The following is a 24,723-nucleotide window of genomic DNA, read 5'->3' on the forward strand; positions in this document are numbered from 1 at the left end:
TAGTTAATTCAAAAGGTAACTAAGACTCGAGTGTCCCTTGGGAGCCAACACTGTAATACTCCATTTCATTCCACACACTATGACTGAGACAAGATCTAAGGAGGTCATGAGCAGCATAATAGGAAAGATCTTATTTTAAACCTCAGCCACTGGTGGAAATAAAACTCATTCTTCTTTGGACGAATGCTAAAAAGTAGGTTAGAGGTTTGTTTCCAATGAGACCTTTTTGTTTGTTTTACCAGATTTCCAGTAATACTGCCTCGCTCTCAATTGTAATAGAACAAAACATTCTTTCCTTCTGTGGTGACTTCATTTAAGTAGCATTATTAAGTTCAGAGGAGCTTCATGAATAGGTTTGATGTGGTGGGTCTTTTTCTATACATTAAAAAAAAGGAAGATACTGAGTATACAGGCATGGGAATTCTACCAGGCTGGGGAGGACCAGCATCACTCCATGGAGGTGCAGGGAACCAGAAGGAACATGGGTGGCTGGCAGAGCAGCAGGCCCCATTTTTTTGCTTCTATCATGCCTAATGTGCTGCAGCACAGCACTAACCAAATTCACAGCAGGCCCATCACTATAAAGGGGTCCTAGGAGTGGATATAAATGGTCATGAAAACGAGAGCTAAGGTCCATATTTCCTGACTTTCAGATCAGTCTTTTCCCTTTGTACAGCTAACAGTGAGGAGCTCTTTTAAAGATAATGATGTAACAAATTAGGTTTAAAACCCCAGCTTTTTGTAGCTACAGATTTCAAAACCATCCAGAAAATCACTGTGAACTGAACTGCAGCATGTGGAATATCAGCTGAAGACACACATGACTGAGGAAAGCCGTTCAAGCAGCTTGCTTCATCGTCTGTGTAACATAGGCATGAGATCTGAAAAGCTAACAGTATGTCTATGCTAGCAGTAGGGTGATAGCCAAGCTGGATCTGTGACAGCCACGGTGATACCCAGCCCTGACCCCACAGAGACTCCACAGCCACAAAAATGTGGCAGTAGCATATCTTATAACAGAGCATGAGAGCAGCATTACCTGGAGGGAAATACTCACTTATCCTACTTCCCACCTTCACTTGCCATCTGTGCTTGAATTAGCTGGAAGCAAGATGGTCTCAGGAGGATATTATCTACCTTCAGTCCTAAGCTGGTTGCTGCTGACTGCATTGTAATATGTGTGCACTAGCCCCAGTCTACCCTAGCTCAGGGTTCTATTTGCTCCATTATAAGGTGTAAATAAACCCTAATTATCCGTTAGCTTGTCCCATCCCTTTAATGCCAATGGACCTACACTCACAAACTCATTAAGAGTTAAACACTGTGGTCCTGAAAGAATAAATAATCCCAAATCTGCTGTTAGGTCTAAAGATGCTTAAATAATTTTCCTGTCCAAGATGAAGTTTTTGCTTTGTTCTCAGGGTTGCACACTCACTGCTGAGTGCTGAGGAACAACGCTGGGGTTGAGAGGATGTACCTTTCAAATGTCATTATAAATGTCCTGAAAAGTTGACAAATCAGAGAACGACACAATTACAATTTAAATATTTGAACACTAACAGAAGAAAACATGCATCCTGGAAAACATCAGTCAGTTGTAAGAACAATCCCTTCAAGTAAGCTCTCTTCATGTCCCAAGAACCTACATACCTTAATGGAGTGCCACGGGCTATTCCTGAACCTAGCGGGAGCCAGGCTGCTACAATGTTCAATGTACCCATTTTTCTAAATTAAAAAGCCTCTGATCATCATCATCATTATCATTGTACTTAGTGTCTGTTTACTCCACAAGGATTTCATTCCTCTTTCCCTGTGGGGCAGAATGTGTTTCTTTTTTTTTTCCTCCAGGGACTGAACAAACCAACCCACTCACATGATATGGACTGTTATTTCCCCAGAGAAAGCCTATCATAACTTTATTCTTTCTTTTCTGGAGATCATTCAGTGGTCCTCCAGGTTATCCTCTCCTCACCCTGCCCTCTTTTACAAATATTTCACCAACTGTTTTTCCTCCATGCATTTACCTGTAAGGCTCTGCAAGGACAAAAGTATGGCAGCTACTTGAGTATAAAGGTAGTTTAGCTCTACACGCAAGGGCAAAGATGGAGATGGAAATGAGATCACCAAAAGCAATGCAGCTCTATTCCCCTAATGAAGCAGAACTCTTACACCAAGCTGGGCTTACATGCTGTAATCAAGTACACTTCTCACAGTGCTGGGGTTATGGAGACCCCTGTGCAGAGCAAGGTAATTATCAGCTGCCACAGCTCAGAAGGGCTCCATTCCCCTCTCCGTTTTGCTCCGTTGTCAGCTTATAGTCAGGAAGAAAATGGGAAAAAAAAAACCCCAACAACAAAAAAAACCCACCACCTGCCTTGTTGGAAGTGTCTGTAACAGGAGAAAGACATACTTAATATATATGTATTCCCTCCCTGGCCCCTTCCCCATCCCCCACCCCCCCAAAAGAAAAAAAATGGGGGAGAAAGAGGCAGTATTGTTACTTCGGTCACCTTTGTGAAACATGCTTTTGCAAGCATGAGCTAAGTCTAGCTCTCAGTCTTGCATCTGAAGGACTGCATTGTGGAAATGACTTCATAAGTGGTCTATAGCACCGAGTAACTTCAACGGTTTTGATAAAGGTTTTCCCAGAACTGAAAGGCAGAGACTGGTAGACAAGCTAAAGGAGAATGAAAATGATGGGAAGATAAAGTGAGGCAGAGTGAGATAAAACCATGGACCTCCAGAAGGCTTTGGAAGTTTTACTGTTCATCTTACTAAGATTATATCTTGCTCTTCAGGAAATTTGTGCTTCCACTGATTTTGTTAAGATTCCTCCCAACCTTCTTTCCCTCCTTCCTTCCTACCTTCCTTCCTTCCTTCCTTCCTTCCCTCCTTCCAACTGGTGCCCCCCCCTCCCCTTCAGAAAAGGAGCTGAGATTCACAGCCACCCACATTAAAGCTCATAGGGAATTAACATTAGTACAGATAGAGAAGTGTGGTTCTGATGGCATTTAGGTAGTGATAGTAATACAGAGTTGGGTTTTTTTCTCTCCAAGTGTGCAGAAACTGCTTCATGAAGAGTTTGTTTGGAAACTTCTGTGGGACTGCAGGACCTGAGACAAAGTAATGTTTTGATACCTATATGTATACAACTTTCCAGGCACTGCATGCCATTAAAACCTAGCCAGGCAACACATAGAAGCAAAAGGAAATGAGAGGCAGGTCAGAAAATTGCACTGAGCAAATTGTTCTAGAATAATGAGATACATTTGGTGCAAAAAATCACCGGAAAGTTTGATCAAAAAGAATTTATTTTATTTAAGAGCATGAGTAGATGTGAAAGAAAATCACTAGGCAAATTGTTCTCAAAATGTGACCTGCTGGCAAAACTAAAGGCTTACTCCAAGTCACACCAGCATGTGATGCACACACAAAAGCTCTTTACATCTGAACTGTCTCAAAAAAAGCAGACCATGAAGGCATGCAAAATAAGAAAAAAGTTAGAATCTTATAGCAGTATGAGGAAGAACTTCAAAACCACAAAATGTTTGAGGTTGACAGGGATGTCTGGGGATCATCTACTTCAACCCCCCTGCTCAAAGCAAGGTCAACTACAGCAGGTCGCTCAGGGTTGTGCCCAGTTAGGTTCTGAAAACCTTCAAAGATGGAGACTCCACAACCTGTCTGAGCAAACTGGTCCAGTGTTCAATCACCCTCACAATAAAAAAGGGAGGCGGTTGGTTTTAAACCATTTGTGCCTACTGTATCTTTTCCATTAATTGAACACCACTGAAAAGAATTTTGCTCTGTCTTCTTCATCCCCCTCCATAAGGTATTTATACACATTGATAAGATTCCCTTGAGCTTTGCCTTCTACAGGCAGAACAGTCCCAGCTCTCTCAGCCTTTCCTCATATGAAAGATGCCCCAATCCCCTAAACAGCTTTGTGCTCCTTCCCTGTGCAAGTGAAATTTTCATTCAACTGAATGATGATACACTTAACGGTCAGGGAACTACTCTCACAAACACACCAGTGCATATGAAAGCACACAAAAAATGAAACTTCTGCATGAGCTTCTCAGTGACCTGGAAGAATGATCTCGAGAATGATTTTTCCTGATAAGAGCAGTGCAGTCCATGCTTACTTCATCTGTGACAAGGTGGGGTGTGCAAGTGAGATCTTCATTCAACTGAATGATGATACACTTAACGGTCAGGGAACTACTCTCACAAACACACCAGTACATCTCTCCAAATCCATTCCCTTAAGAGGGAACACAAGTTGTGACCTGACCATATTGTAAGATGTTAACAAAATATGTAACTGGCTCCATGTGGAAATTCAATTACATCCATCAAAAAAGCATTTGTTAGTCATGGTCCAAATGCTAAGACATAAATTTTCATATCTGAAAACTGAGCAAAATTGGAGGCACTGGAAAAGAACTGAGGTCATTTACCTCAGACCTCCTCTTTTAAGAGGCTAGCTGGAGTTCTGCAATTACACTGTGGTTCTGTATCACATTAATTACCCTATAATACAAGTATTCACAGTCCCAACCTTTGCCATATGTTCTTAGGACATCTGCATGCTCCTGACCTCCCATCTACTTTCATAGTAGCCTGATTCTACAGCTCTGTCTCAGGAACTTCCTTTCTCCAGCAGTTAATGTAGCTGGGGTTTTGCTTTGAAAAAGAATGTTTCAATGTTTTGGTTTGTGTTTTTTGGTGGTTTTTTTTAAATGCCTGGAGAATCTAAACCACTTACCAGGACCAAGAATTTGGTGATGAATGGAGGAAATGAGCAGAGGTCTGTGCACACAGGATGCCGGAGGCTGGAGGAAGGAATCCTGCAGGGAACAGTTTCACCCCAGTTTGGTTTGCAAGTCAAATAGAGCTCCAGATCTGAATCATAATTAGACTCCTGCTGAAAGCTTAACCCTTGGTTTCTGAATTGCATAGTGAAAAAAACCGAATATGAATAATGATGCCTCAATGCATCCCTCATCAAAAGCAACACCAAGTAGCCAGCAATATTGAGGACCCAAACATTTAAGTGGGCTAAGATATCCTCAGAACTTGACCCATCCCACCTAAGCAGGTAGCAGCAAGGCCATATCAGCTGTATTTGTTTTGATTGTCTTGGAAGAATTCATTCTTCAGGTGTATATATTCCTCAGGAAAACTATCGGTATTCTATTTTTATAGAAAACAATTCATGGCAGAAGTCCAACAATATGAATATAAATCTGGGCATCTGCCAAAGAGTGGTTTGGTAAACATTCAGGCTTTGTTTCAAGTTTCCAAGAAGCTGTTATATATAATTCAACAATTCCCACTAATAAGACATAGCAATAAGAAAAATCAGACTTAGCACTGAGTTGGGGGAAACCTAAACTAAGGAGCTTTGCTTGAGGATCCGAGTTGATGGAAGTGGGCTGAGGAGTTAGCAGCGACCCAGAAGAATGGCAGAAGACAGTAAAAAGGTGGTAGGCAAGGAGGCAGAGGCACACTGCTTGAGGGCAGCAGGTGATCCAAGAACTGGAAGGAAAAGAGAGAAAGCAGAAAGTATAGCAAGGGGAAAGAGTAGGGAAGGGGTGAGGAGTCAGAAGATTGAAGGAGGTGGGGTACACAAAGAGGAAAAAGCAGTGGCAGTGACACCTAACTTTAGAAAGGCAAGGAATCACTCATGTAACATCAAGAAGAATGTAGCATTGATTTTAAAGCTTTAGAGATTAGAAAACAGTAATAATTTTAGCTAAAATGTAAGTCTTCTAAACCTCTCCTAAATCTCTAAATTGGGTGAAACCCAAAAGGTGAGCATACTGCTAAATGAATGAACAATTGCAATAGCAATGGAATTGAAACTGAATACAAGTCCTGCAAAATGTAACAAGTGGTTATTAAGAGCAGCTGGGGAATGTTTCTGAAATGAAAGGTAAAGGCACTTAACATTTCTTCCTGATGAACCATTAATTCTATCTAATCAGGACCTCAAATAACTTGTTTCTTTCTTTTTATTATTGTATTTCCTTATAACAACCAGGGGAATGCATTATTCCCATCAATGTGTAGGTTCTGATGTTGAAGCATATGGAACCACAGCTATGTGGGTTGGGAGAACTGGTATTTTTCTGTGATAATAACACCATCTCTGCATAACTAGCCACTGACCTTTGTTCTTCTCGTCAGCAAATAGACCATCTTTTCAACAAAAGTAAAGCTGAGGGATTTGAAAATGTCAAAATAGCAGAGCAACAAAGAGCCCTTGGCCCATATAAATATTTACATTTGAAATACCCATTTGCTGAACTGAATAGTTCAGCTGTTGAGGGCAGCCTGAATCTCATTACATCAGCTCGCTAGGCCTATTGGTGCTCTTGCTTTGAACACAGACAAGAGCAGCACTTTTATTGTGTGATATGCACATTCCAAGCACCCAGCACACTTACAAAGTGGGTTGTATTCCAGCAATGCCATGTCTCTGCTATTCAATTCTTATGATAGCATCCAGACTCCACAGCTGTGTAGCTTTCTAATATTGAATACAGATCCCTCACAAGACAGCTGTCTTGGATTTTTTAAATTTTTTTTTATTAACAAGAAGGGAAAAAAGCCCTTCTACAACCAGCCTCAGCAACACATTGCCTAGTGGAAAATCCATTTTAATTCACTAATTATTCTGATCTGGAGCAGCAGTGAGTAAAATGCTATTCAATCCTTTCAATTCAGGCAGATTAGCACATGCAGCCCTTCATCTAGTAGCAGCCAGCTCAGCTCCTCCTTGAGCCAGTGATCCTCATGATAGACACATAAAGAGGAGCCTTTGTATACAGACCTGGTCCTCCGTCCTGTCAGAGATCCTTCTGCCCCCATGCCCTTCTGTGGCACCAGGTCTTTGCAATAAGACTAGAGGAGAAGAGGGAGGAAGGAATATGAAGGTATGTCTTCTCCCTTTCACCTTGTCTTGCAAAGGAAACCCTTGCAAAAGGCACCCCAGCTCCTTTCTGAGAGCGTCAATATAAGTGGACTGCAGGGACACCTGTCAGGTCAATAGTCCTTGCAACCATGGCTCTATTTAATGGCTGCCTCCCAGGAGAAAGTTTGGGGGCAATAGGCTGCAGGTGTAATGCTGGGAGCAAAGGGTCTCCAGTGCAGTCACCCTGGCCCACACCATAGGTGTTGTCACCCTTGCCCCTTCCACTGGAGGCAGCCCACCCCAGGAAATGAAACAGAAGCCCAGGAATGTGATGCATTTTTCTCCTTTACGGGTGTTTGCTCCACAGAGAGCAATCCAAACTGGCTTTTTTATGTAATACAGTGTGGTTGCTCTATAGTTCTTCCAACTTCAGTGTGTATTTTGCATTGAATACTCCCAACTAGATGTATATTTACTCTTCCAGATCATTTGGAAGTGTTTTGGACAGGCTGCTCTGTTATTTCTGTAGATCTCAACATGCCAAATAAATAGCTGAGGTGCTGTTTTGGGCCCCTTTTTAGTATCTGCCAGTCTGTTTCCATACGCATGCTAAATATCTCCACTGTGTTGCCTTCACTTCAGGAAAGGCTCTAAGTCAGGCATTAGTGGCTTGAGTAACTTGAGTCCTCAAAAGTCCTACACTTCCACTTATTTCTAACAGATTTGACTCAATTATTCCTTAATGAATAACCTGGTAAAAGGTGGAGCTAGAGAAGTTTCCTGGTCTTCAGATTATATTCCAGTTTGCTTTTATTTCATCTTACTTGTCGGCATTTCTATGACAAATATTTTCTACTGCTCCTGTTAATATTTTATAAACCAATAAACATCTGTGAAATGAATCAAACCAAAGTTTAGTGAGTTTATAAATGGCAAATTGGCAATATATGTAGAAGTTGGCCTAATAGTGATATTTCCATCTTTTTCTAAGGTTCTTTATAACCGACATTATCACTGAATACATCTTAAGGGAACAGCAATAACATAATGATCCTCAGAGATTTGTGTCTGCAATGATGTGCCAGAACATGGAGTACGTTTATGATGAAAGCATCGTTCTGGCTTGGCACACGTAACTATTAATGCTTTGCAAGTATGCTTTGCCTGGGATGTAATGGACTACAAATAATTGCCTGTAGTGTGCTTTAGCTTTGTCCAGGTTCTGTGAAAATACTCTCTTCCTTTAACCGAGCTGATTTTTTCTCATTACCATAGATTTTTTTTCCTCTTCACTACCTAAGGTATTAAAAGGAAACATACGCTCTCAGATGGAAAAACACACTGGCTGTTACTAGGACTAAAAAGCAATCTACAACGCACTCTAGTCACCAATAGATGACATTCATAATAAGGTTTACCACTGTTTCCAAGTACTTCTCTATTAAGTCATTACTTTATTGTCTACATTTAAAGTATATAGTTATATAATGGCAACTCCTTCAAAATCAAAGTTCAAGCATGCAAAGTTGCCTTTATTGCAACAATTAAGTAAACTTTATTACTCATACTAAATGCATGGTGTGTGAGAGCTAAAGAAGAGCTGGTAATAATAAAAATGTACAGGGGACTGTTGGTAAGTGTTATAAGTCATTTTTAGCCAAATAAAGGAACAAGTACCTAAACACACAGACACATACATACATCAGCACACGAGGCAACTTATGTACTTTAACACAAAGGACAATTTTACAATTCAAAGGCTAACGTTTACGCATCTACAACAAAGTGTTGGGAAGCTGTCTGTCATGTCTGTAAAACTTAACAGCTGCTTGCGGTTCACACCTTTGTGAAGCCAGAGCATGGAGGTGTGCACATCTGTTTACATGTAGTTTTACAGTCCCATGTGGAGGCCCAGCACAGACAAAGATGGAATTGCAGTTTCTATTGTACATCATAGTCACAACCACAGTTTCACAATGCAGAAGCCACAACTTTTACAGCTCATTGCCGTTAACAGCCTGGGTTATGTTGTTCTTAACCTTTCTCTGTGAGGAGGTGTTCAGAACACAGTGAGCTTTTTGTCTTACCTGCCCAGATGCTTTCTCTGAGCAGACTGGGGCTTCCTTATGTCATGTTGCTGGATCAAGAGTTCTGCCACCTCCCAGCTTCCAGGTGGGGAACGACAATGAGCATTATGTCTTCCAACCTTCCTGTTGGCCCACAAAAGCTACAACAGCAGCGTCTTCAAGCATGTGTTTCCTTACAAAGGAGGTAGTCATGGAGAAAATGAGCTTTTTGAGACACCACCTGAGGGGAGGCACCTGAACAGTGTCCCTAGCAGGAAGACATCAAGACATCACTTACCCTGCTCCTTGCATCCTGTCAAGGCACTGAAAGACATGTTCAAACCAGCTACAACAGGATATCCCCATGTATTGTCTGGAACCTTTCCCTCACAAGGACTGACCCAACCTCACTCTGATTAGCCTGAGAGATCTGGTATCACCTGTGTACATGAAAAATATCTAGGCACTTATTAAATATGCATTCCCCTTCCTACTAACATCATTCCATCAATATTTTAATGACAAGTTGCCTTTTCGATTGTGTTCCTACTGTAACATGAGGTCCTTGCTGGGGCAGACAGACACCACAGAAATGGATGTGTTTATGGATGACATTTGTTTCTGTCTGGAGAGTTGTCATCAGTGGTGATTTTCTGTTGCAAATGCTTACGACTATTTCTTCAGGAAATACCATCTCTACTCCCTTCTACCAACAAAGCCAATGGGGCAGCATGAAGGTGTACAAGGTAGGGCTGAACTTATTCAAGCAGTAAAAGATAATTCTTTATTGCCAAAGAGAGCTAATTTGTGATCAAGTTTATCAGATTAAACTTAACCCAGTGCAAACATGCTGACTTTATTAGCATATATGAAGAGTAAATTTGATCATTGACAATTTCTGGAGTGAAATTCATGTCTATATGAAGTCTGTTTATGGGGTTTATTTCCTGGGTTTTTACAGTCCCTTTCACATTTTGTTTTGTGTTTTTCCTCTCCTCTCCTCTGGTTATAGACTAATCATTGCCAAGTCTCAGTCATTTGCTTGAAAAACAATAGCTGGCAGTCATTGTGCTAAACAGCCCATTTTGTTATCCTTGCCACAGTCTGCAGTGTTCTCAGTTATTGCACTTGATAGGTGTCATTAAGGTTTCTATGTTATTAGTCACTTTCCTGATCTTTCATGTTTCCTTTGCTCAGGGAGCAGCTTTTCCTGGAAACATTCAAAGGGAACAAAACCCGATTACAGCCAGCACCTTGGGGTAATGGCATCTAAAATCCAAATCCCACACTTTTTTTTTCTTTTTCTTTGGGGTTTTTTGGGGGGTTTGTTTTTTTTTAAGCTGGTAACTCAAATTATGAATGTGAAAGGCTGGATTATACCACTTGTGTCCACAGTAAGCCGTTCCACAGAAGTCTACAGAACTAGTTATGAAAGAAACATTGTTCAGTGTAAGTAACTTTTAGATAGGTCAGACTAAGAGTTTGTAGCACCCCATATTAGCATGAGTTGGGGTGTATTAATAGGACACTATAGAGTAGCATAGACCTGTTCATCTCAAATACTGTGAAGGTACTCTATGCCATCCACAAAAAATTAGCGATGGGTTTGTGGCTCTCTGAAGGCTTTCAGAGAACTTCAAAGCTCTGTTTGAAGGATGGATGTGTAGCCACCACACAGGGAAGGAGACCTTCCCATTTGCAGGGTGAAAGCTTTCTCTTTTCCATTGCTGTCAAGAAGGTCTCTGGCATCTTTTATGCAAAGCAAGAGAAAGAAGCATGATAGAGTGCAAGAGGCTGACGTGAGTGCAATGACACCCACATTCATATGGAGCCAACCAGGGTCTCAGTACGCATTGTGACCCACCTGTCCATAACTTCATTCTGGTGTCTAGATTCCAACCTTGAAACCCGAGATTGGCTGAATCAGCTTAAATCTAAACTGCTTAGAGCACACGAATCAGGCTGCCCTCCCTTTGGTGGGAAATCATTAAGTAAAAGGGGAGTCAGTTCCCCCAGGAAAAAAGTTTGGGTTCACAGGAAAGAAGGTTCAGGTTCATATCATTTCGGCAAACACCCTGTCTTCAGAAATTGCTAAATATCAAAACTGGAAAGACAGATCTTGGATTAGTTTATACTGTTTCATCTAAAACCTTCTTACACAGTAAACTGGATCTAGCATAGCAAATGTTAAGGGTTCAAACCAAAGTTAGTTTGCAGTCCTAACATGAGCAACATGTTCCACAGGAGAAAAAGATCAAGACTTTAGTTAGGAGGGTCTTTTTTGATGATGCAGGCAGAATATTGTGATTTGAAAAGAGAAATTCCAGGCAGCTGAGCTTAATTCTTACATCATATATTTTTAATATGAATTTACAGGTCTCAAGAGTGTCTTACAGAAATGGCAAGTATATGGACAAAACTTTCATCTTTGATAGAAAGCTGAGAAAATAGGCCATTTTTAGTTAGTAATGCAATGAGATATAAGTGTTTTCATTTCTATTGCGGTTTATATGCCAAACAACAGTGGGATGCCAAGTACTGCATTAGCATGCACCATAAAGCAAGTATACATTTCCTATCCTCCTCTACCATTAACACTCAAAAAAACTTTTCATGGCGCTGTAATTTTTTTGTGCCCAGTTTTCTTAGGAGGTGATAATTGAGGAAGAATGAGGGAAAATCTGTGCCATAATTTTTGAATTGGGCAAGACTGTCAAAGAAAAAAAATCACAAAAACTCTCCAGGGTGAGGGAGTAACACCATATCTTTCCTTTGGGGCACAGATTCCTCCAGAAATGACACAGCTGTGAAACTAAAAGCTGAGCACAGTAACAGTTCCTGGACACCTCCTGTGTATGCATATATATAGTACACACGCAGTTATGTATAAGGGACATACTTATGTGTAGCGATACATAAGAAGCAGAGTCACCATCAGCTGAACTAGTAATTTCAGATAAGGTGAAATACTTCTCCAGAAGGATAATAAGTTAAAGGCAACACTCAAGCTTTCTGTTGACCTTTTCACTGAAAAAAGCCCATCATCTCAGGGGCTCAACAGAACAGGGACACACTTTGTATTTCACCAGAAAGAGGAGGGTGCATGGTGTGGCTGTGGAAAAATCATAATCCTACAGGCTGGGAAATATTCCCTCATGTCCTCACTGGTTAAGCCTCTTTTTGGTATAAGTGTAAATCGTCATCTTTTTGCTGGGGAGGTGGGAGAAGGGAGAACTTGCACTGAGATTTCTCCTTGAGAATCTGCCAGTGCATTCGCTGTTAGGAAATGACTAACATAAGCCTCTGCACATATGTCCTTAAAAACACTTTGACTGCATTCCCCTGTAATTATTAAGCTTCTTCAGAGTCTGTAAGCCAGTGAGAAAGGGATTAGAGGGGTTACTTTGTGCCTCTGTGCCCATAAAAATCCCTTGGCTACTGAAACACACTGCTCGGAGCATCCTGAAAGCTTTCATATAATCCCTGCCTCCCAGCCACCACCACCACTGCATTCCCTTTATTTAGACACATTCAAATTCCATACTGTAATCCAAAAGCACTCCAACACAGAAACAAGATCCACATTATAAATCACATTTAAAAACTAACCTGCCAGTTAGAGTGGAGCAGCAAGGCAGCTGCATGATAAAGCTACCCTCAATTTTATGCTGGAAGGAAAACCAGGAGATGTAAATTGGCAGTTAGCATCTGCTGACATTTCCTATTCTCCTGGTAGTTCAGGACAGGGATGATTTTCTGTATCTGTCCTTGTGAGAGAGGTCACAATAGGGCACTGATCCCAGACTGGAGTTGCATGTAAGTATAAACACGATAGCAATAGTAAAAGAGAGATCCGTGTCACCGTTCAGGGGGTTTTCATGTCAGAAGAGAATTTGCAATGCTCAGTAGTGTTGCACTGAAAATAAGTCATTGTATCATAGGCAGCAGTAACACAGGACTGCAAGCTATCTTCTGTGTCACAGAGTCTGTTTCTAGTGCCAGCACGATGTTACATAACCTTTTTCACTAACTCATCTCTAAGAACCCTAATTTTTTAAAGGCGACATTTCCCCACAAAATAATCAGGGATGAATTCTGGGCTGCAGAAAGGTTTGAATGAAGCACTGCTGTTAAACCCAACAACAGCTGTAAACATCCAGAGTGAGCAGCTTCCAGATCATGATGTTAAAGCAGAGAAACAACTGCAAATGTGCATTGAAAAAACATCTGCAAGACGGATATCTCTTTTGTGGAGCCAACCAGTAACAAATACTTCCTGGGTAAACAGGAACCTGGCACCGCTTGGCAGAAATCAACTGTGAGGGCAAAACCAGGGCTGCTGTATACCAAGAGGAAGCTGCTTGTCATGCATTCCCTGTCTTCGAGCAGAGGGAAACCCGGTAGTTGTTAGGTTTGCAGCAGGTGCAGTGAGGAAGCATGGTCGTGGTCAGGGCAGCCTGGTAACCCCACTTCAGCGCTTGGCTTGCTCCCTCCCTGCCCCCTCACATTTGCGCCTATCCCTTGGCACAACATATCAGCATATCTTGGTCACCATCTGTGAAGTGGAGATAATAACACCTCTTGTCTGAATGTCTATTTAGGTTGTAAATGCCTTCCAACAAAGACCATCTCTTACTTTGTTTACCAACAGTATGTAGTACATGGCCTTGGTCTTGTATACAGATCCTGGTCACTAATAATCATCATTTTAATACTGACAATAAACAATGTAATTACCCAATATAAATCTAACAACAACAACCAAGCTGCTTTGGGTTGGTTTTTTTCTCAGAATTGTTATCCTAAGTACATGAGGCCACAAAAGTCAGAACCACGGAACAGTTTTACCTGTTGTGGAGGGGCTGCTGGCGATCTCTGGTTGCACACAGGATGCACCTGAAAATGCGATGCAGACACATAAGCATCCAAAAAGTACAGAAGCGTTCAGACACTGACTACATCTGACTGTTTAAAACCATCATCTATGCACTGACTCTTTGCAGAGTGACCTTCAGGCGAAGGTTCACAAAATAAGAACTCTGAAATATTATTTTATAACAATCCTACAGGGCAAAAAAGTAACGAACATGCATTACAAACAGAACAGACTTTATCTTTTCCTGATTAATTTACTCACTTCTTTTAGATTAACAGTAGTAAATTACCAGGAATACCAGTTCTTCCTCATTCCAAATAAAGGATTTCATCCATCCATGGTGCAGAGCAGAAGTTAAAACAGTAGTTAAGAACTGCAGCCTGATACTAAAGCCCTCTGGGGTTTGAATATACTCTGCTGACACTGCTTGGCTAATTTTAAAAATTGCTACAATTAATTTTTTAAATAAATGAGCTCCCAAAGTGACATATTTCAAACATAAAATCTTAATATTCCTTTCTAGTGAAGTGTGTGTCATTGTTAATGGGGAAAGAGAAGGAAGCTCTGAGCTAATTTTTAAACACAAGGGAATATTGACAGCCAGCCAGCTGCTAAGGCTTTTTGCTTGATCCCTTGCAAATTCTCTTCAGATATTCATGGCCAAAATGTATCATGTGCCAATCTGCAATAATGTTGGAGGAACTGGTGGAAAGGGTCTCCTTTTCATACTCCTGGCAGGCTTGTGTCAGAAGTCTGTGAAGGATAACCATTGCTATTTATAGGTAATCCCCCTTTTGAAAGGTCACCTTTCATTATGTGTTAATTTTGACCCATGTCTATCCAAAAATCACTCTCCTGCAGCTCATCCATAATGAGTATTTTTTAAGCAGATAAAAATGAAATAAATCATGCAATAAAGCAAAAGATAGCACCTATATTACAGCTACAGTCCAAGCAATGCATAACACTCACATTATCTCCTGTGGTTTTAATTACAATATAGGCAGGTTTATTTTGTTTGGGTTTTGTTAACAACTTCACTATCTTTGTCTAGGAGCAGACACTTCTTTTACATGTTGTACATTCTTGATAATAGGACATTTGGGCACTGAATCACTTCCCTTATCATGAGCTACTCATGTGCAAGCACAGAGCCTCTTATCAGCCCAACAAACCATACCTTGCAGTGAGCTGCAGAGCAGAACAGTGCCTGCTCTGCGTTTCTCAGCACTTCTGATTCTGAGAAAAAGAACAAAACAGCTCTTTCCATATATTTGAGTGGTCATCCTGAGCTGAAAGCTGACTGCCTCTCTCACCTTCTGCTGGGCTGCGAGTTGGAGGAAGCAAGTAAAGTGATGACAGCACTGAGCACTAAAATAACAGAAGCATTGAAGAGAAGAAAGAGAAAAGCATATTTTTATGGAAAGTGGCACACAGCAGTACACCAGCACAGTGAAACTTTATTTCGACACCATCAAAGTTCAATTAACAGAAGCAAGAGGATAGTCATTGTGGCAAGAGGTCAATGCAGAGAAGAAGAAATATGGGAGGGGAGATAAAACAGGATGAGGCTTTGTGAAAGAAGGAGGCCAATGTCACCTAAAAAGAAATGGGCAGGGGATTTAAGGTGTGACTTAAAAGCACAGAGATAACGTATAACGTTTCTTTCATTAAAAACTCTCTCATGCTGCTATCGTTCTTAAAAGACAGAGGTAAAGGTAATGAGTGAAACCTTCTCATCACGCTTCCAAGAGCGGGTAGACAGGGATGTGGGTCAGCTTTCCTTAGGATTGACAGTGTTGCCTTTTCCTGAGCATTATCATTATGTCAAGCAAAATGGAGCACGCTGCTGCAGGGAAGACAAAATAGCTTCAGGTTATGCAGGGCTGCTCCAGAAGTTGTTCTCAGGGCCATTATTGTTTCCTTCTCCTGATTAAATTTTGAGTATAGATCTCAGGGTTTGTTCCACGGGAAATAATGTCTAGACTGCAGAGGTGGACAAGGGAATTGGTGATCTCACCAGGGCCACCACAATGAAGACAATTCTGTAACATATACTGCAGCTTCTTTGTTCTTGCTGTTCATTAAAAAGGCCCTGGCTTAGAGGCAGTCTTTACATTTTCAAACTGTTTAAACAATTAAATCATTAATCAAAGCAACAACTTCGTTAAAGAAAACAGAAAGCACTGAAGTTGTTCCTCAAAGGAAAATGAAAGGATTACAGAGAACATGTTTGAACAGGAAAAGAAGGACTATAGTTCTTGGACTACTCATGTAAATGACTCATCTGCAGAGGGAAAAATAATCAACCTGTAAATGTGTGCTTACTGGATGGTGATTTTTGCCAGCTTCCACTAGCTAAACTGGTATTTCCAAAATTTCTTTATGGATCTCCACACCCAAATCCCATTTTATTTCAATAGGCATACAGGTTTAACTCAGCCACATTTGTGGTTTAAAGTGCTCTTCTAGATACTGTTTTGTGTCCTTGGAATTTATGTTTAGATAGGGTTCACCTTAGCTAACTGCAACCCTGTAAAATTCAAGCATCTAGTCTGAAATTGTCATCTAGGTTAGTTGAACAGACAGTGCAGAGAAAATTGTTCCTCTAGAGGGTTCATCCCATCTATTCTACACATTTAATTTTTGATTATATGAATCATCCTTTGGAAATGCCTGTACCTCTCAACTACAGAGGGAACTTACAGGGCCCTTTGAGAAGACACTTGTCTCTTAGAAGACTGAAGTCCTGTCTCCTGCAGCCACTATTAAATCAATACACTGACATCAGGGTTGCCTGCATTTTGGATCCAAGAAAAGAAGTGGGGAGAAGGATGCTGTATGCCCAGCATCTCCCATGCCTGAATTGACAAGTAGGGACGAGAATTGAGGTGATGAATGCTCCCACCTGCAAACTGCCTGTAGGAATAAGAGGTCAGCAAGAAGATGTGCCCTGCTGTACTTGCACCTTATCTTACCTCCCTGCAGGTGGGAAGAAGGAGGAAACAAGCTAGAAATGTCTGAACAAAGTGTCAATCTGGTTTTCATTTTGTCTCAATTAGTCTTGATTTTAGATAGCTCATTATTGTGACAATGATTTTTCAATGTTAAGGGAAGAGTATAAATGAAGAGCATGTCACAAAATGTGTTATGACCCAATAAAAGCCCATGTGACTAGCAACAGGGCCTTGCTCTTCCACTTGCCAGTATAAAGCTTGTACAGGATTTTGCAAGATGATTTAAATAGATGAATAAAGTCATTAAGTGGCACCCAATCAAGTTAATGTAGACATAGTGAAGCTTCTCCTCTCATTAAGATTGCCATCTGTCCAGCATTCTGGAAGGTTATTTTTTCAAAGTGGGTGCCAGGTATGTCTTCAGGAATTATGTCTTCATCTTTCCTTTTCCAAGCAGCTCCTTGGAGACAAGGAAACCTTCCTGGGAATACCCCTCAACTAGTACCCCAGGATAAGTTTGTAAGACTAGCCAGAAGCCCACCCTACATGGTTTTGCCTAGGTTTAATGGGCCAGTAGATGTCTTCTTCCAAGTCTTCTTCCATTGGAGTAGTGGAATAATGTTATATAGGTGATGTCTTATACTCCCAGGCAGTATATACTCTGCTATTTTTGTACTCTTTTCCACTCAACCTTTAATTCCAGTGGGGTAGGAGACCCCTTATTTTAATATTGCTTCCAATTTGTCAGCAGCAGCCTCATTTGGAATGAGGTTGGATGATTGTATGATTTTTATTTGTCTCATCTGATGGAAGGAAACTGCTTCAGAGACCTGCAGATGGTGGTTGACTTTGAGCTGTTAAAGTGCCCAACAGGAATTCCTTATCAAGAACACAGTTTTGGTTTCCTGGTGGGGTACAACAAAGCCTGCTTTCATTTCAGAATGAAGTATGTTTTCTCCCTTACCCTAGCAAATGGAGAAGGGTATTTAACTGAGAGCAACATAGTTTCTGGGTAACACAGAACTATTTCAAATGGTCCAGAGATTTCCATAAGATTGTACTCCTCAGCAAGCAGACAAAGCATCTGTCACTCTTCCTTACTGTCATTTTAAGCTAGACTCACCAATGCATTGTAGGCTTTGGCAGAAATAACAGTCCTGTATGCGGATGGTCACCTAATTGGGAAGGTACCTTAAAATCTCTCTGTTGTTTTTTTCAATATTTTTTAGAAGATTACTCAGATTTTTTTTTTATTCTATAAGTCTTAGATTCACCTGTTTTGAGACTTTGTGCAACCCCCTGGCTGTCTTCCCTTTCACATGTCCTGTGAATCAGTTAGTCTCAACCATGGAGTTTAATTTCTCAGTATATTCTTCAGAGCCAAGATGTAATTTGGTCTTTCCTATTGGACAAAACACAAAGACCCAAGTCTTTGGCTTTTTCAGCCCCTGCCCCTGTGTGTGTCTCACATACCTGCTGTCACCACATGGGAGGATACACAAGACACAATTTTAAACTTACTAAATATGTTGTATGTGCTATAATTACACCATGATACAAGGTTGGCTTTGCCTATCAATGTTACCAATGGGTGGATAACTGCTATTGGAAGACTGCTGTTATAGACATTGCATATCATTATCATTCTATCATGAGAAAGATTTCTGTTTAAGGAAAGGATTGCACTACTTTATATCCCAGACCATTTTAATTTCATGCAACAAACTTTAATCATTCACTCTGCTGTCCAGTGCTGAAAACAAGCAAAAAAAAAAAAAAAAAAAAGCTGTATCTCACCTCTCTATAGTCTCAAGCATTTTCTTTTGATCTTTTAGCAGGTGGGAGGCAGTGTGTGTGTGTGCATGTGTGTCTTAATATATCTTTAAAAAAATCAGACAAACAAATAATAAAAAACAAACAAAAAACCCCAACCCCCCCCCCCCAAAAAAAACCCACCCCAAAAAAACCTTTCTAAGGTCTGCTTGGTCTATACCTCATACACAAAGGAGATATATTTCATCTCATTTAATCTTCATCAGTAGTCCAGAGCATCTCCTATGATGGAAATTTACACCTTTGGTTGTTTTCATATTATGTCTCAGAATGCCTTTCAAGTGCTGGAAATGTACTGGCAATTTTTCTAAGTCTCTACAGATCTTCTTGGAAGTGCTTTTAGAAAATATGCTGGAGCTTGGGGAATGATTCACAGATTTCTAAGTGTTTTCTTTAATACATAGCCTCACGCCTGTACAAGGCTGAACACTGCCCATGATTCCTCCAATCTCTACAACCACAGGTAGCACAGAACAAAATTTTGGTATCTTGCCTCTGTAGAAACAATACTCTTCACCTTTCTACAGACCACTATGAAATGGAGAAAGGCAAAGAGAGAAAGTACTTACATTTTGTGCTGGCAAGAGGTACAGGCACACAGAAGCTGACTTATATACAGGCCTTAACATTTTGTGCAACAGCTATAATTAGAGCTTCCCAGCAGACCTGATTTTAATACCCTTTGTGATTTTTTCCCCCTCCAGGTTCCCTGCATAACATTAAGCAGCTCTGTAATAAAGTTGCATTGCCACAAAACAGTAGCTGCACTCTGCCTCTGTATGCTGTGGTTGCCAGCTACCCGCTAAATGTGAATCTGTTGTGGCATTTATAGCTCTGTGTGTTTTGAAGAAGCCCTGAGTTCAAGTTTAAACTGACATTATTAAGAATGACAGGTCCCATTTTTAACTATCTGTTCATTTGAGAATGCTATTTTTGTCCACTGCCCTATAGAAGCAAGATTCCTCCCAGTGACCAAGTGCAGTACTGCTAAAATTCAGCTATTCTCATGGTATCATGGCCACAGCAAACCCAGAGGAATAAGTGGACTGATCATAATCTCTGTGCAGATATATGTGAGTCACATCACCTTGCCACTCCACTTCTCTCCTTTGCTTCTGTGTGCAGGCAAGGTAGAGAGGTATGCAAGACTCTCCTTTCCTGGACCTCTCGGGGAGCATGACCCTTATAACATTTACTTCAGTGTCTATCTACTTACAAGAACTGAGTGGACAGGCAGAACAGAGGGGTGGTGTGACAAGTGCATACACATTCACAAACAGAAAACGCAGAACTAATGGATCCAATTTTAGGCTTACCAGCAATCTCTCTTTATGATAAGAGGAACAAAAAGATGTTCAGCTCACTAGTGAATGGAATATTTACTGTACCAGGAATATCTATTGTACCATTTTTAACAGGCATGGCTCTGGAACAGGACAAAGAAGCTGTTGTTTGAAGTCCGATCTCATGAACCACATAAAAGAAACTGGGAGACTTAATTAGTATCTAGCCCAGATCAGACACAGTCATCCTGACCATTGGCTTACAGTCACATTAGCAACCGTTGTCCTCATTGGAAACATTTTTAAACCGGTGACTAACCAAAAAAAAAAAAAAAAAAAAAGCCTCAATGAACACAAGTCATGACATTCAAAGTTACCCATCCACACATGAGCTGAGGAAAGTGGGCATTTACAGCCTTGGTTGTCAATAGAGAGCCAAAGGCAAATTTATTCATCAGGCCTATTTCAGATTTCTACTCTGGGACGAGATGAAGTGAACTCTAAAATTGTCTCACCATTGACCATAGTTACCACCTGACGTGTAGCCTCCAGCACTTGGGAAGCAAGGAAACTGCATCATGTGCATCAGGGGGCAGGTCTCCAAATTGTAATGCTTTTGGCCAGTAGGTGTATTGATCCACAAAGTAAGGTACTCTAGAGTTAGGTAATACAGGGCATCAGGAAAGAAAATAAAGGTACATATGCAAGCAGCCTAAGCAGAAAAAAAGAAATGAAAGCAAACAGGAACATAATTACACCCATGGAAAAAAAAACATTTACCCCACACCACTGTATAATTCCTACTAACTTTGGCCATATAGCATTGAGACAGTATAAAAGATACTAACAATCTTGTCTTGAAGTCTTTGTCAGCTTTTCCAGTGAAAGGATGAAGGAATAGAAGCACGTCTACGCTACGGTAATATGAATCCTTACTGGAAACAGAAATGAGTACCCCATCGATTTTCGATAATACTTAGTCATGCAACTGCTTGACATCATGTCTATATTATCAAGGGAACTCAGCTGAGAGATCCCTGGAGTAGCTCTGTACAGGTTGCTGTATCTTCACAGAGCAGCACATTGCTACATGAGGATAATGGCTTAAGTCCCAAAGCCCAGACTTGGGGTGTCCTTGCACAGAGTGCCACAGCACAGAGTATGTTTGCACAAACTTCCTTTAAAAATAAGTTCTACAATTCCCAAGTCACTGAGGCAATCTTAAATATTAGTCCTTTTGTCTTCACAGTGAATCACATGAGAACAGAAATGAAATTTTACTCTTTGCCATGGATGCCTAAATGACTTCAGGATTTTTATTCTTTTTTCAAGTTTACTATTTGAATCATGTTGAATGAAAGAATTAGAAGCTCTCCCAACTTCCACGATCTCCTGTTGCTGTCCAACTGGAAATAGGCTGACTCATTTCCTAATACTAACAGGGATAAAACAAGTTAAAAGTGGTTAACTGCTACTATACAGATCTAATCACTAGGAGCAAGCTGAAAGTAAACTGCACATATTTGTCATCATTTAAACAATTCAATTTTTGCCAGCAGTAAAGAATAAGTATTTGAGATGCTGCCAGTAGATCCTATTTTTTGTTTAGAGAAAATGGTGTTACTTTGGATGCTACAGTTAACTTGCCTTATCTTTAAAATAATAAATTGTATGTGTAAATACAGGTGTAATAATTCTTCAGCATTACAAGTGGAGAGTTTTAACTGGAAGTCTTGGCTTGATCTAAGAATTTGTCTTAAGTTTGTCCATGTTTCTTAACAATACAAAATGGTCTGTGTGGTATTACAGAAATACAGTGTCCAGTCTCTGGAGATCTGGTTGAATTTTCAAATGTTGTTTCAATCACAGCAATAACAAGGAACAAGCTAGAACAATATTCACTCAGTGCAGATAAAAAACTTACCATGTGGAAAAGAGATTGTGCAAAATATAAGCAGGAGAGATGGAAGACACGCTATCACATAGTCTTCATCCTAACACAATCTATGTAGCACAGAAGCAGCTGTGTCACAGCCATTGCTGTGGTCCACCAGATCTATCGCTTTTGCCTACAACAGTGTTCAGGATGGCACAACACCAGTTTGCAGCAAAACGCTTCTCCTCAGGTATCTACACCATGTCCTGCCAGCTCTGTAACTACAGAATACACTCATCTACAGCAGGGAAGAAAAAGAAAAATGTTGCAGACGTGACATGAGAAAATGTGAAACCTTCATGAGGCTTCTTTTTTACTTTTTAACTTGTTACCTGATTCTACTAGTGTCATGGCTGTTTATAAGCTTTGAACCCGTCTTGTCACAAAAGAGACACATCCTAGACTTGGTCCCAGAGCTGAAAAGCTTTTCTGAAATATTTGTTTTGTTATCACTTCAGTAGCTCATAGTAGTTAACATTTGACTGAACTTCCTAGAGCAAAGAGCCTTATTAAGAAATATTGCAGCAAGGACTAAGATACTACACCTCCTTTTTCTTTATTGACAAATTGTTACAGTGACAAACACTGGCAGATATATCAGAAAGCATCTGAAGGAAGGAAAATGTAGTGTTTGCACAAAACATAATTCAGTTCAATCTTAGAAACCGAAGAAAGAAAATCAGAGGCAATGGAAGTGAGTGCAGCCATTGTATTTATTTAGTCCCATGGGCAGTGCCATGATGACAGACACTCTTGTAGTGCAGCTTTTGCACAGCATTTCATATTTCCCACAGTATCTATCATTTCCACACAGCCTTTCAGGCACTCAGCGATTTTCAGAATCAGATTCTTACCCATTTTCACATTCTGCATTTTAATAAATCCTCTGTTACAATGTTTTGTTAACTCACTTGTAAGTAAATTGAAGTGTGGTCTGCTTCCTCTGCAAAGTACTTGATGCATTCAGTGCTCTGTGTTCCTATGAATATATTCCTCTATCTTTATGCAGGTGGATGAATTCATGAAACGTGATGCTTACACAGAAGTGTTTTGAAGCCTCCTGCAGAAAATGGTAAGATATACAATTGTAGACTTAAAATCTTAAATGTGGCCTAGGAGGATTCATGGGAGGTGCTGTTAAGATTTGTGAACTCAGGGTTATGTTTTTCATATGCATGACTCTAGTCATGATAACATCTGCAGTGGCTCTGGCTTTAGTCAAGATCAGTCCTTGCCTCCTGCCGCAATGAATTTCTTGTTAACTTTACAAAATACTGCAAAAAAAATCTGGTCATTCTTGCCAGCTGCTAACAGTGTGTTGTCAGTACCATCTCGTGATTAATGTCTTAGCATCAAGTTACAAATCTATAAATCTGGCCTAGTAAAACAGAGATACAATATTAGGAATAATACTTGGGACGTTCTAAGTGTGTAAACCAGGGACTGCATTTATTAGAGCTAGGACTGATTGCACCTGTCAAATAGTAGGAGGTCTTAATCTTTCCTGGAACCCCGCTATACTCAGTAAAGTGCGGTACTTCCAGAGAGGTACTCTGCCAGGATAACTTAACTATCCAGTTTAGAATAAGACAAATTGCCAACTAGACTTGCCTCCTTTCTTTTGACAGGGATCGCATCTGCCCACTTTCTGGCATTACATAACTTTATATACACTTAACTTTATATAGGGTGAAATTAGTTAAGATCACTTTTGTGATTGTCCTTTGTGAAAAAGTGCCTGGATTCATAAAATTCAAGAGGTGCACAGATCTATATGAAATTTAATTTTATCCCAGAAGGCTGATAAAAGAGTATGCATCTATATATTTTACAAGCGTTTTTGATAGAGCTTTGGAAATGGCTCTACAAAAAGCAAAGATCTTAATCACAGTTTAACATTCTAAAAATGTAGATGGCTTGACACTCTCAAACACTGGAATATTCTGTTTGGTCTTAGTGATGCTTTTGCATAACACACTGGAGCAGACATTCAATGGACTGCACAAGCATCCTATGGGAAGAAACACAGTGCATGTAATTTACTGATGTAAAGTTTACTTTTCTGACAGTGTTGGTAGATTGATTTATCTGTCCTTTGGGAAAACTCTTGGATGGCCTTTGAAGGTCGCTGATCTCAGTGGATGTCTGAGCCACATTCTGAAGAACAAAGAGCAGCATATCTGACGGAGGATCAGAAATTAGTTGCACAACAAAGATTTAGTGATCATTTCTGTGGTAGCAGATACCTTCTACATAGACCCCTTAGATGCTATCCATGGAGTTATGATGTGCACAGAAAAAAAAATATAAACCAGGAGTGACTATTACTTAAAATTGTACACCTTTAATCAGTACATCATTTCTTATTCACCAGTACAGACTACTGGACTAAGACCCTGGAGCTATATTCACGACTCTGGGGAACTTTCTCTGTGAAGTCTCAGGCAGCGCAGCTGCTTTAGGAGTGTGCTGGGAAGCACAAGGGGGTTATCAGTGCCTCAGACCCTTCTCATAAGGGGCTGGTAGATGGTGCCCTCCTGGGAGCCCATCTGGACCTGTGAAGTCCTCAGGCTCTGTCGTGCCACCCACTACCCGTAGCACGTCCTTCCCTATCCTGAAACACTGATGAAGCAGACCAACAAAAAGAACCTCACAGCGAGACTCCTGCTGAATTTTCAGGTAGAACAGATGGTGGTTCCACAGGCGACAGACTCTGCTCTGCACTTCAGGTGGCACTGGTGCCAACTTGAACCAACCTCCAGCAGAAAAAAGCAAAAAAAGACACCCATGCCATTCACACTGCTAGGGAACATGTCTCCAATTACCTCCTATTGCTGTTTGTGTAGGAACGAT

At 40.5% G+C, this 24,723-nt stretch overlaps 1 long non-coding RNA gene across 1 annotated transcript in view; it reads left to right on the forward strand.

The window, feature by feature from the left end:
* The first annotated feature begins 6,829 nt into the window (after positions 1–6,829).
* LOC119147953 overlaps positions 6,830–24,723 on the forward strand; it is a 42,655-nt gene continuing 24,761 nt past the window's right edge. The window contains exons 1-2 of the long non-coding RNA XR_005104247.1: positions 6,830–6,941; positions 22,880–22,942. This is a non-coding gene — a long non-coding RNA (uncharacterized LOC119147953). The remainder of the gene's footprint in view (positions 6,942–22,879; positions 22,943–24,723) is intronic.

This window comes from Falco rusticolus, chromosome 5 (assembly GCF_015220075.1).
Source record: "Falco rusticolus isolate bFalRus1 chromosome 5, bFalRus1.pri, whole genome shotgun sequence".
Taxonomy (NCBI): domain Eukaryota; kingdom Metazoa; phylum Chordata; class Aves; order Falconiformes; family Falconidae; genus Falco; species Falco rusticolus.